Source organism: Triticum aestivum, chromosome 4B (assembly GCF_018294505.1).
Source record: "Triticum aestivum cultivar Chinese Spring chromosome 4B, IWGSC CS RefSeq v2.1, whole genome shotgun sequence".
In the NCBI taxonomy this organism is placed as follows: Eukaryota; Viridiplantae; Streptophyta; class Magnoliopsida; order Poales; family Poaceae; genus Triticum; species Triticum aestivum.
In genome coordinates, this window is record NC_057804.1 from 477,778,396 (window position 1) to 477,791,314 (window position 12,919).

General features: G+C 40.8%; 1 long non-coding RNA gene across 4 annotated transcripts; it reads left to right on the top strand.

Moving 5' to 3' along the window:
- Window positions 1-6,770: 6,770 nt before the first annotated feature.
- On the top strand, window positions 6,771-11,663 carry LOC123092815 (uncharacterized). 4 transcript variants are annotated; one of them, XR_006444875.1, is made up of 6 exons: window positions 6,771-6,974; window positions 7,067-7,407; window positions 8,037-9,025; window positions 9,122-9,292; window positions 9,387-9,472; window positions 10,396-11,663. It is a non-coding gene; the product is annotated as an uncharacterized lncRNA (long non-coding RNA). The 4 variants fall into 4 exon arrangements; XR_006444876.1 differs by having other exon boundaries at window positions 8,037-8,406; window positions 8,752-9,292; XR_006444877.1 differs by having other exon boundaries at window positions 7,067-7,436; window positions 8,037-9,292.
- Window positions 11,664-12,919: the final 1,256 nt, after the last annotated feature.

Here is a 12,919-nt window from a genome sequence, read left to right on the forward strand (position 1 = left end):
ACAAGCAAATTAAATCAATCATAGCAATTCATCAACCACCAATAGGACAACGAAAATCTACTCAGACATCATAGGATGGCAACACATCATTGGATAATAATATGAAGCATAAAGCACCATGTTCAAGTAGAGGGTACATCGGGTTGCGGGAGAGTGGACTGTTGTAGATAGAGGGGGGAAGGTGATGGAGATGTTGGCGAAGATGGTGGAGGTGTTGGTGAAGATCGCGGCGATGATGATGGCCCCCGGTGGCGTTACGACGCCACCGGAAGCGAGGGGGAGAGAGCCCCCCTTCTTCTTCTTCTTCCTTGACCTCCTCCCTAGATGGGAGAAGGGTTTCCCCTCTGGTCCTTGGCTCCCATGGCTTGGTAGGGGCGAGAGCCCCTCCGAGATTTGATCTATCTCTCTGTTTCTGCGTTCTCAGATCCTTCCCCTTCATAGTTTCTTTTATATCCGGAGATCCGTAACTCCGATTGTGGTCAATCTTTCGCCCAGATTTTTCTCATAAAGTTAGCTTTCTTGCGGCAAGAAGAGTGTCAACTGCCTTACGGGTGGCCCAGTAGAGTGCCAGGCGCGCCAGGGGGGAGGGCGCGCCCCCTATCTCCTAGCCACCTCAGGCACCGTTTCGCGTTGATTCTTCCTCCGAAAAATCCCAAATATTCCAAAATAATTCTCCGTCCATTTTTAACCCGTTTGGATTCCGTTTGATATTGGGTTTCTACGAAACATAAAACATGCAACAAACAGGAACTGACACTGGGCACTGGATCAATATGTTAGTCCCAAAAATAGTATAAAAAGTTGCAAAAAGTATATGAAAGTTGAATAATATTGGCATGGAACAATCAGAAATTATAGATATGACGGAGACGTATCAGCATCCCCAAGCTTAATTCCTGCTTGTCCTCGAGTAGGTAAATGATAAAAATATAATTTTTTATTTCGAATGCTACCTAGCATAATCTTGATCATATGTCTAATCATGGCATGAATATAAAGACACGAGTGATTCAAGGCAATAGTCTATCATTTGACATAAAAACAATAATACTTCAAGCATACAAACCAAGCAATTATGTCTTATCGAAATAACATAGCCAAAGAAAGCTCATCCCTACAAAATCATATAGTCTGGCTATGCTCCATCTTCATTACACAAAATACTCCCATCATGCACAACCCCGGTTCCAGCCAAGCAATTGGTTCATACTTTTTAACGCGCATCAGCTTTTTCAACTCTTACGCAATACATGAGCGCAAGCCATGGACATAGCACTATGGTGGTATATGGTGGTGGTTGTGAGGACAAAAAGGGAGAAGATAGTCTCACATCGACTAGGCGTATCAATGGGCTATGGAGATGCCCATCAATAGATATCAATGTGAGTGAGTAGGGATTGCCATGCAACGGATGCACTAGAGCTATAAATATATGAAAGCTCTTCAAAAGAAACTAAGTGGGTGTGCATCCAACTTGCTTGCTCACGAAGACCTAGGGCATTTTGAGGAAGCCCATCATTGGAATATACAAGCCAAGTTCTATAATGAAAAATTCCCACTAGTATATGAAAGTGAAAGCATAGGAGACTCTCTCTATGAAGAACATGGTGCTACTCTGAAGCACAAGTGTGGAAAAAGGATAGTAACATTGCCCCTTCTCTCTTTTTCTCTCATTTTTTCCTTTTTTCCTTTTTTTCTTTTTTTTTATTTTTTTGGTGGGATTCTTTGGCCTTTTTTTATTTGGGCTTCTTTGGCCTCTTTTATTTTTCATAAAGTCCGGAGTCTCATCCCGAATTGTAGGGGAATCATAGTCTCCATCATCCTTTCCTCACTGGGGCAATGCTCTAATAATGATGATCATCACACTTTTCTTTACTTACAACTCAATATTACTCGATATCTCGAACAAAGATATGACTCTATATTAATGCTTCCCATGGTGTACCGGGATGTGCAATGATCTAGCATAGCAATGACATCAAAAAATGGACAAGCCATGAAAACATCATGCTAGCTATCTTACGATCATGCAAAGCAATATGACAATGAATGCTCAAGTCATGTATATGATGATGATGGAAGTTGCATGGCAATATATCTCGGAATGGCTATGGAAATGCCATAATAGGTAGGTATGGTGGCTGTTTTGAGGAAGGTAAATAATGGGTTCATGATACCAGCGAAAGTTGCGCGGCACAATAGAGGCTAGCAAAGTGGAAGGGTGAGTGTGCGTATATCCATGGACTCTCATTAGTCATAAAGAACTCATATACTTATTGCAAAAGTCTACTTGCCCTCGAAGCAAAGTACTACTACGCATGCTCCTAGGGGAAGGGTTGGTAGGAGTTAACCATCGCGCGATCCCGACCTCCACTCATAAGGAAAGCAATCAAAGAACACCTCATGCTCCAACTTCATTACATAACGGTTCACCATACGTGCATGCTACGGGACTTGCAAACCTCAACACAAGTATTTCTCAATTTCACAATTACTCAACTAGCACGACTCTAATATCACCACCTTTATATTGCAAAACTATTGCAAGGAATCAAACATATCATATTCAGTGATCTACAAGTTTTATGTAGGATTTTATGACTAACCATGTGAATGACCAATTCCTGTCATCTCTCTAAATAGATATAAGTGAAGCAAGAGAGTTTAATTCTTTCTACAAAAGATATGACCACGCTCTAACAAATATAAGTGAAGCAAAAGAGCATTCTACAAATGGCGGTTTTCTATATGAAGAGAAACAGGCAATCCAAACTTCAAATGATATAAGTGAAGCACATGAAGCATTCTATAAAGCCATACTCAAAAGATTTAAGTGAAGTGCAATGAGCATTCTATAAATCAACCAAGGACTATATCATACCAGCATGGTGCATAAAATAAAAGTGAAAACTAAATGCAAAAGACGCTCCAAGAATTGCACATATCACATGAACGAAACGAATCCGAAAACATACTGATACTTGTTGAAGAAAGAGGGGATGCCTTCCGGGGCATCCCCAAGCTTAGACGCTTGAGTCTCCTTGAATATTTACTTGGGGTGCCTCGGGCATCCCCAAGCTTGAGCTCTTGCCTCTCTTCCTTTTCCTCATATCAAAACCTCCTCGATTAGACACTTCATCCACACAAAACTTCAACAGAAAACTCGGTAAGATCCATTAGTATAAAAAAGCAAATCACCACTCTAAGTACTGTTGCAAACCAATTCATATTTTGTTTTTTCATTGTGTCTACTGTAATATAGCTTTTCCATGGCTTAATCCACTGATATAAATTGATAGATTCATCAAAACAAGCAAACTATGCATCAAAAACAGAATCTGTCAAAAACAGAACAGTCTGTAGCAATCTGAACATTCACCATACTTCTGGTACCCCAAGAATTCTACCAAAACTAGGAAAAATAAATAATTTGTGCAGAAAGATAGTGCAAAAGGAATTAGAACCATTTGACGTTCCAGTTAAAAATGTAAAATCGCGCACTACAGCCAAAGTTTCTGTCCTGCACCGTACAAACCAACAAGCATTGTAAACATCCTAAAGGAAAACCTTGGCACATTATTTTTATAATACAATTGAATTATACAAGGGGATAATTATTTTTGTTGAAAAGTTTCTGTAATCAAGATTCACAAAGTTTCCGTGAGCATGAACAAAGTTCAAGGCTAGCTCCCACTTCAACAATGCTTGTCTTTCTCACTTTCACTTTCCTTTTTGAAAAGTTTTTAGGTTCCCCTCTTTATTTTTTTGGTTTTAGACTATATAAAAGCAATCAACAGAAATAAATGACTCTCTAAAACTTCCGGGTTGTCTCCCTGACAGCGCTTTCTTTAAAGCCATTAAGCTAGGCATATAGTGCTCAAGTAGTGAATCCACCCGGATCCCAAGGTATTTCAAAGCCAATTTTAATTAACAATGATTTGTAATTTAGTAGTGAGCACAAAGTAACATACATCAAGCAATGACGAAGTCTCACTCTCTTCCTATGCATCGGCATGTCATAAAAGAACAATTCATGCACACATAGTAAAGGCCAATGCATAGTATAAGCAGTTTCTTGCAATTTTATCATATTGGAAACATAAAGAGGCGGAGATATAGTTCCTCTTTCATAATAATTGCAAGTAGGAGAAGCAACCACATGCATATTACATTCATCAAAATTATCATGTGCAATGGTAAAAGGCAACCCATCAATATAATCCTTAATAAGCACAAACTTCTCCAATATAGTGTAGTTTGGAGAATTCAAAAAGATAATAGGACTATCATGCATGGGTGCAATAGCAAAAATTTCATGTTTAACATAAGGAACTATAGCAAGTTCATCTCCATAAGCATAATTCATATTGGCATCTTGGCCACAAGCATAGCAAGCATCATCAAAAAGGGATATTTCAAGAGAATCAACGGGATCATGGCAATCATCATAGCAATCATCCTTCGGTAAGCACGAAGGGGAATTAAACAATGTATGAGTTGAAGAGTTACTCTCATTATAAGGTGGGAACGGGTAATCAATCCGCTCTTCCTCCTTTTGTTCTTCACTCTCCTCATCATCTTTTTCATCCAATGAGCTCACAGTTTCATCAATTTCTTCTTCCATAGCTTCCTGCAAAATATTAATCTCTTCTTGGACAGCGGAGACTTTCTCAATAAATGCATCAATATTGTAATTATATTCATAATTCTCATAGCAATATTTCAATATAGCAAAATTTTCAGGCCTATAAACATCATCATCAAAAGCTTCATACTTTTCAAACAAAGATTAAATTTCATAAGCAGCCTTATAAGCAACAAATTCTTCAATTCATTCAACATCATAGTAATCATATATATCATTAGCATAAGAAGCTAAGGTTTCATTATCATTAAATTTGCATGAAAAGGGAAGGCATGGAGCCTTCATCCTAGAGCAACAATTATAATCATATCTCAAGCATAGATCCCAAGCATACCAATGCAACATAGAAATTTGATCCCATAAAAGTTTCCCTTTTTGTGTCAAGCGATAATCCCTAAAGTATTCACGTTGATCCAACGTTACTCCCATAACATAGTTGAGTGGGGTTTTCTCAGGATTATTAAAGTAGTACATAATATCTTTCACATAACAATCATCGAGGGTTTTAGGAGGTTCCCCATCTCCATGAGCAGCAAGTACACCTAATTTTTTGAGCATTTCGTGTTCCATATCCATAACTAATGATAAAGAACAACTAAGAACAGCAAATAAAAATTACTTAGTGATAAAGCAAACAAGCACACACGAGAATATTCACCCCACGCTATGACTCCCCGGCAACGGCGCCAGAAAAAGGTCTTGATCACCCGCAAGTATACGTGATAGTTGTAGCCTCTTTCGACAAGTAAGAGTGTCGAACCCAACGAGGAGCTAAAGGTAGAACTAATACTCTCTCAAGTCCTATCTGCCACTGATACGACTCTACGCACGCTTGACATTCGCTTTACCTAGAACAAGTATGAAACTAGAAGTACTTTGTATGTGTTGTTGGATAGGTTTGCAAGATAGTAAAGAACGCGTAAATAGAAAATAGGGGTTGTTTAGACAAATAAACAATAAAGTAAATATAGCGAGTGTGGAAAAGTGGTGGTAGGAGTTGTGGAATTGTCCCTAAGCAATTGACTACTTTACTAGACCGATAGCAAGTTTTATGTCGGAGAGGCCACTGCTAGCATGTCATCCCTGACTTGGAATTCTATGCACTTATGATTGGAACTATTAGCAAGCATCTGCAACTACTAACGTTCATTAAGGTAAAACCCAACCATAGCATTAAGATATATTGGTCCCCCTTCAATCCCGTATGCATCAATTTCTATGCTAGGTAGAAGCTTCTGTCACTCTTGCCCTCCAATACATAGTACTATCAACATACAAGTAATCTTATGATGTGATCCACGCGCGCGCTCATATGATGGGCACCAAAGGACAACAACATAACCACAAGAAAATTAAATCAATCATAGCAGTTTATCAACCACCAATAGGACAACAAAAATCTACTCGGACATCATAGAATGGCAACACGTCATTGGATAATAATATGAAGCATAAAGCACCATGTTCAAGTAGAGGGTACAGCGGGTTGCGGGAGAGTGGACCATTGTAGATAGAGGGGGAAGGTGATGGAGATGTTGGCGAAGATGGCGGAGGTGTTGGTGAAGATCGCGGCAATGATGATGGCCCCCAACGGCGTTCCGACGCCACCGGAAGCAAGGGGAGAGAGCCCCCCTTCTTCTTCTTCTTCTTCCTTGACCTCCACCCTAGATGGGAGAAGGGTTTCCCCTCTGGTCCTTGGCTCCCATGGCTTGGGAGGGGCGAGAGCCCCTCCAAGATTGGATCTATCTCTCTGTTTCTCCGTTCTCAGATCCTTCCCCTTCATCGTTTCTTTTATATCCGGAGATCCGTAACTCCGATTGGGGTGAATCTTTCGCCTAGATTTTTCTCATAAAATTAGCTTTCTTGCGGCAAAAGAAGAGCGTCAACTGCATTACGGGTGGCCCAGGAGAGTGTCAGGCGCGCCCAGGGGGAGGGCGCGCCCCCTATCTCCTGGCCACCTCGGGCACCGTTTCGCATTGATTCTTCCTCCAGAAAATTCCAAATATTCCAAAATAATTCTCCGTCCTTTTTTATCCCGTTTGGATTCCGTTTGATATTGGGTTTTTGCGAAACATAAAACATGTAACAAACAGGAACTGGCACTGGATCAATATGTTAGTCCCAAGGCTGTCGTATTCATCTCAAGGAGGTCATCTCAGTCCTTCCCGGTGACGATGGCAAGACGAGATTCCTCTTCCCACATATCCATTGATCCATGGTCAGATCTCAAGGAGGAGGGGCGTGCGGCGATTGCCATCGTCGGTGCCTGCACTGGAAGGTCTCCGGTGCCTGCTCCAACCAGATCCAGCCGGACTGCCATCCCATTGCGGTAATAAATCTCAAGCCACGTCCTTTTCATTGAGTTGAACTACAAAACACATGTTGTGTTTATGTGTTAGATCTTGCTGAATGTCTTGCCAGATATGTGTGCTGCTCCTGTTGTGCATTTGCTGGTTAAGCCGCTGCTTGTATAAAATATGCTTACTGCTACCCGGGCTCACATGACCCAGAGGAGAAAGGAGCTGCCCAAGGAATCACTGCCAGAAGACTCAATACAAGTGTCTTGGACTCTAGGCCAAGTTCGGCAAGGAAGTAGCAATGCGAGCTAGCCGAGGGTTCAGACTGATGTGCGCTTTGATTCTCGCTGATTTATGATTTTGACCAAACCAAGCTTCTTTGGTTATCTTGGAGGAGAACCCGCTGTTCCTAGAGGCCTGACGCATGGTAGATCACAAGTCCTCCAAAGGGTGGAGCTGTTTCAGGTACCACGAGCACCTTCCACGACAAGCAGGTTCCAGTTGTGCCAAGTCTACCTGCTACTGCTATTCGTACTGTCCCCCTAGCAAAATAAGTTTATCTGACGCCTCAACGGCTCATATTTCTACAAGTCACCCATTTATTTAGTGTTGGTCTGGGGAATTTTTTAAGTTGTTTTCTATACCTTCATGCCTCACCTGTAGTTTAAGTTAGAATCCATTCTGAAGCAAACTGAGTTACTAGCAGTTTACATGCCTTCTGGGCAAGCTAAGCTTCTTGCGGAAACTTAATGTTTCCAGAAGATGTTATACACCTGACTGACGAAGATCTTTTCAGTTTTCATAAAGAAATTGATATGTATTTTTTATGTCCACAAGGCATTTCATGACGATCCAAGCAGATTGCTGATCAAATAGAAAATATGTAATTTTCTGTTTTGGTAATAAACGTGCAATTCAACATATAGCTGGGGCAGCCAGATTTCCTCTTACACACGTCCGCTAGCAGCAACAGTTACAACCAGGCGGTTGCGGCCTAACTTGGCAGCTCTTCCTTTTTCTTTTGTGTTTAAATCAAATTTGGTGGTCTCTGATTTTACAGGCATGTGTTGATCTTGGTCTTGTTCTGTATGCAGGTAGGGTACACTTGATGTTTCAAGTTTGGTGAAAGAAAAAGAGCTTCATATGTTGATTTCGGGCAAGACATACATTCCGCCATGCATTAGTAGATCACTTGCTTCTCTGTGCAGGGGAACAATTAGTGATTGAATCTCTCTGTCATGTTTCTTGATTATCCAATTAATTTACCCCCATCTATGCATAAATTTGTCCGATTGAGATATGCCATTTTTTTATGTAATAATCTATATTGGTTCTATATATGACTAGAACAATATGATACGATGCACATCGGTCCGCTTTACTAGGAATCTATCTACCTAGATGGAGGGGAGGCACTCGTGTGGAGCTGCTCAATGTTCGACGAGATACACCTGATTAAACAAGGTTATTTTAAAATTCTTTGTGGTTCATGTTAGCTAGCTATCAGTAATAGTACAATCTTGATTTTTATGTCGTTCAGGTTTACCTAACCATCAGTAACATTACTTTCTATTGGAGACTTCTTATAGGAGGTGCTTATAAAATGATAGTTCAACAGGTACAGATTTTAGATTGCGGTCATCTATTTACCAGGGCATCATTTAACTCAAGGCATCAATCAAAATTTAGCATTCTTTGTTGTGAGCAGCAAGGGGAAGACAGAGATTGTCTGATATATGCGATAGCGCAATATAATTTTCTCTTGCATATTTATAATCTGCCATTTGAATGATGTTTTCTGTGTTGTAGTCCAATCAAGACAATTTGCAACTTTGGTGTTGTGACGTTGGAGGCCGTGCTCAACAGCAATGGAGTAATGTCGTTGATGCCTGACCCATGATGACGGTGAAGGAACGAGAGTCGACGAGGGGTGGACGCCATGGGTTCGTGAACAGGCCAAGCCTCCGTTGTTCGTTTGGTAATGTCCGACGCATTAGAGGCATAGTATGACATGCCCTGATTTTGTTGACGTCGTCTACCAACATCCGACGAAGGAGAACCCGTCCCGGTTTCCATCTTGATGGTAAGTTCTTTAATCTTCTATCTCATGGGATGTGATGTGGTTGCCTTCATTTTGGCTTTTGACAAAGGACTGAAATTAGCTTATATGCTTCCGAAGTGATATTATCAACCTTCAGCGCCACCACACTAAATGGCGTAGGATAGACTGATGTTTCATGTGATGTGCTTTAAGCCAATGTTTCAGCTTGTGTCGACCCAACATGTATTTTTAGTTTCAGTTGTTGAGCTCTGCACTACAAAACCGAGAAAGACCCATGGCTTTTTACAGGTCAGACATGTTTACTAAAATATATAATTTCTAAATCATTTCCATCAATATGTGAGTTGTTTGCTTGCTCAACCTTACGCCGGGATTTCTACAGACTACAAATAGAGGGAAATTGGCTTGTGCCTTACTAGAGATAGATGAACCAGTAAAATGATTGAAAAGGCTCTTTCCAAGCATAAGGTAAGCTGAATCTTGTACAGTTTACTTAATATAATTTGGTCAGTATGTTGTTTATTTTCTGAAATACTGAAGCTATCACTATCAAAGCATATACTGATATGTTTTTGTAGCTATGTTTGCCTGTGAACATTGTATTCCATGCCATGTGATCAGAAAGAACAATATGTACATATCAGTAGGAATTAATTTGGGACTACATATTTCCTAGAGGGTATCACTACTAGTGAGAAACTTTATTATTGTGAGTCCATATTTTGGAATGGTAAATCAGAAAGTTCTTGGAGCTATTTCAGGCTAAACCTGTACAAACAGTATGTACATGTCATATTTTAAAATTTGGTTCCTAGACTTTCTGATTACATATCTGATACTTAACATTCATCATTGTAAATGTACATTTAATTGTAAATCAGGAAGTTGTTTCATATGCGAAACTTCAATATAGATGTGATTTACATTGATAACCATGGAACATCAAGAAGTAAATCGAGTGGATCTAGGTATGAACATCGTTGGATCTTTCTCATCTCCGCGGGCGTAATAATTATAGATTGGGGACAACTAAATTCTTTATCTTCGAATATTCCTTTCATTTCCATGCATATCTAAGGGAGAAGTAAATAGAAAGCACTTACATAGGTTCCATTGATTTATGTGCATGTCGAAGGTTCCATTGTTTCCCATCTCTTTTGGGAAGCAGTATGTCAAATTGCTCCACATAAAATCCCTTCATGAAACTAGTAAATGTGCACGTGCAACGCACGTATAATGATAGGAAAAAATTTCATACATTCTAGTTAGGACGCAATCAATCAAATAAAATCAACAACAAAAAAGTCATATAACATTCTGAACATTTTGCCTCTTAGAGCATCCACATTTTGCTAAATAAGCAATGCCTAATTTACATTTTGATCTTTCAGATATACTTTTGTTTTCTGGAAGTCCCAACTATGCCTAGCTTCTACCACCAGGAACTATGCACTGCTCAATAAGCAAGTTACATTAGGATGAATACATCGGATCCTTGCAATAAAACATGGACACAATTTCCAGATACTATTCTATGTGCAAGAATAGGAAATTTCTCTACAAGCTGATTTCGTCATCATCACCCGAGGAAGAGGAAACTCTGTTGAAGAAATATTTTTGTGAGGTGAAATACCAGCAACTATTGTTTACACAAGCATAGAATAGCATAAATGATGAACTATGAAAGAAACGTGTATGTGTGGCAAATTGCACTGTCATAATCACCATAAAGATGCTAAATTGTCAAAAAATAAGAATTTTTGTAAGGGTCAGATAGGTTATATATTGAAAAGAAGTTCCGAGAACACAACTCAACTAAGGGCTTCCAGGTTATACAGCTAGGTGTACCAAATAGCCAAATAGGTGAACTGAGCACTGCGTACTTCACAACGAATTAAATTTCAACACTATTTTGAACTAAAGGAATCACGAGACAGGAGATATGTAAGTTGCGAATAAGCTGTACAAAATGTCCTGACAAATGAACTATATGTGTTTTGGACATTGACAATTCAGTTGCGCCGAAGTATAAAGTGAGTACGAATATGTGAAATAGATGGCAATATGTAATACAGGAGAGATTACTCACAGATGTAAATTGTAATTCATAATACCTTTCACCATGGTTTATGACTGATAAATCTGTCATTTGCTACTTGTTTTACAAACAAAATAAATAATAGCCACCGGAGTTCACTTGTTCATTGTTCTCACAGGAAACAAATAGAATCTGCAGTCCCTTACTAACAATGTATATTCCATCAAACTCTATGAGATCCCGATGATATGCACTAAAAAATAGTGAAAGGGGGGAATTCATGTTTCCAGTTCACTCAAGCTATATACACAGCAATTTATGGATACAAAAATTAATTGGTTTACCTAATTTGTTACCTTTCTGAAGTAACCCTCACCTTTTATTGAAAATCTGAAGTAGTACGGTTGGATGAATGTGCTTGTTCAGTGATGACTATTGTACCAAAGTTGCCTGTCCGGTTTATCATCTCCTTTGATACAAGAATCCCAGCGAATCTGAATATATACTGGTTAATGTTGCAATGAGAATACTCGGACTTAAAGTAACTCCTGTTCCAAGCAGCAATTTTCTGCAAAAACCAGTTGCATTATGATGATTTAGCAACATCCATAACGCAGACGAACATTTAATTCGGTAATGACGAAGAAAGCAACAATATAACTCCAATACACAACGTGAATGTGAAGATCTGACCTACCGAGTTAATAATCAAAGCATGAAAATGCAAGAGTAATGCTAGCTATATCATACTGCTAATTCTCTGCTAGTACTTGGCTCGGAAATAGAACTGACGGGGCAATCGGTAAGTGACAACCTGATCTCGTCATGCTGTCAGGTGATCAGATCTAGTGACCATATGTTGTCGCTCAGCAGTAGTGTTCAAACGCAGTGTATAGGTCCTAGAACCCCACACCTAATACATTAACTAACGAATTTGCTCGCCTAATGACTTGTTTATTTTCACTGAGCCGGACAAATCTAGCTGATCCATCTACTATGACGGCCCCTCTGCCGGCGCAGAGTGTATCCCACGTTCCCATTCATCCGCAGCGGCACTCCATGCCCACCCGAGGGCGGCGCGCCAGCAAGCCTGGTACGGGTGACTTGGTTCATATGCGCACACTACAATCACCCAGATAAGATGAGACCAAGATCCAGCGGGTGTTTCACTACCACGTGCGCCCCTGGTTCAGAACTCCAGATGTGTCACATGCGTGTGTGCCGAATGTGGTGGCCAAGAGATGTGTTAACGACAGTGTGGCGGATATGCAAGGCCAAGCCCATGCGACGAACGACCCAACCGCTTCCATGATATCGCGCATGCACGTGTGGATGTCCTTCAGTGGGCTTGCAAAGAAGAGCCGCGAGGAGCAGCGGCAGCGGCTGACACTGCATCTTCACCCCGACTCCAAATCGATACCAAAGTAACCCAACTCATCATCCTCTCGCTTGCATCGAGCTGGGCGACGCAGCCGCCACCGTCCGGGTCTAGCGCCTCATCCAGTATGACCTCGCTAGCGCCCCACTTGGCTCCTGCACCACCGCGCTCAACCACCTCGCCGCGGCCTTCCTGCTCTTCCTGGGGCCGACCTCCTCCCCTGCATTACCCCAGCCCATCGTCTCTCCCACCACGTTCCTGCCTACCACGCTCAATCACCGCGCCACAGCCTTCCTGCCCTTCATGAGGCGGAGCAGATTTGGGCGTCTGTTGGAGAAGATCGAGGCCGTGGCTTGTGGCTTAGAGGAGATCAAGGTTGCAAGGCTGTTGCTGGATGGCTATTATCCCCTAAATCATGGGATAGTTATTGCATGCTGATTTTTCTCTCGTTTCCTCTCTTAGCACGATTAGCACGATTCGCATGCACGATGGCAGAGTT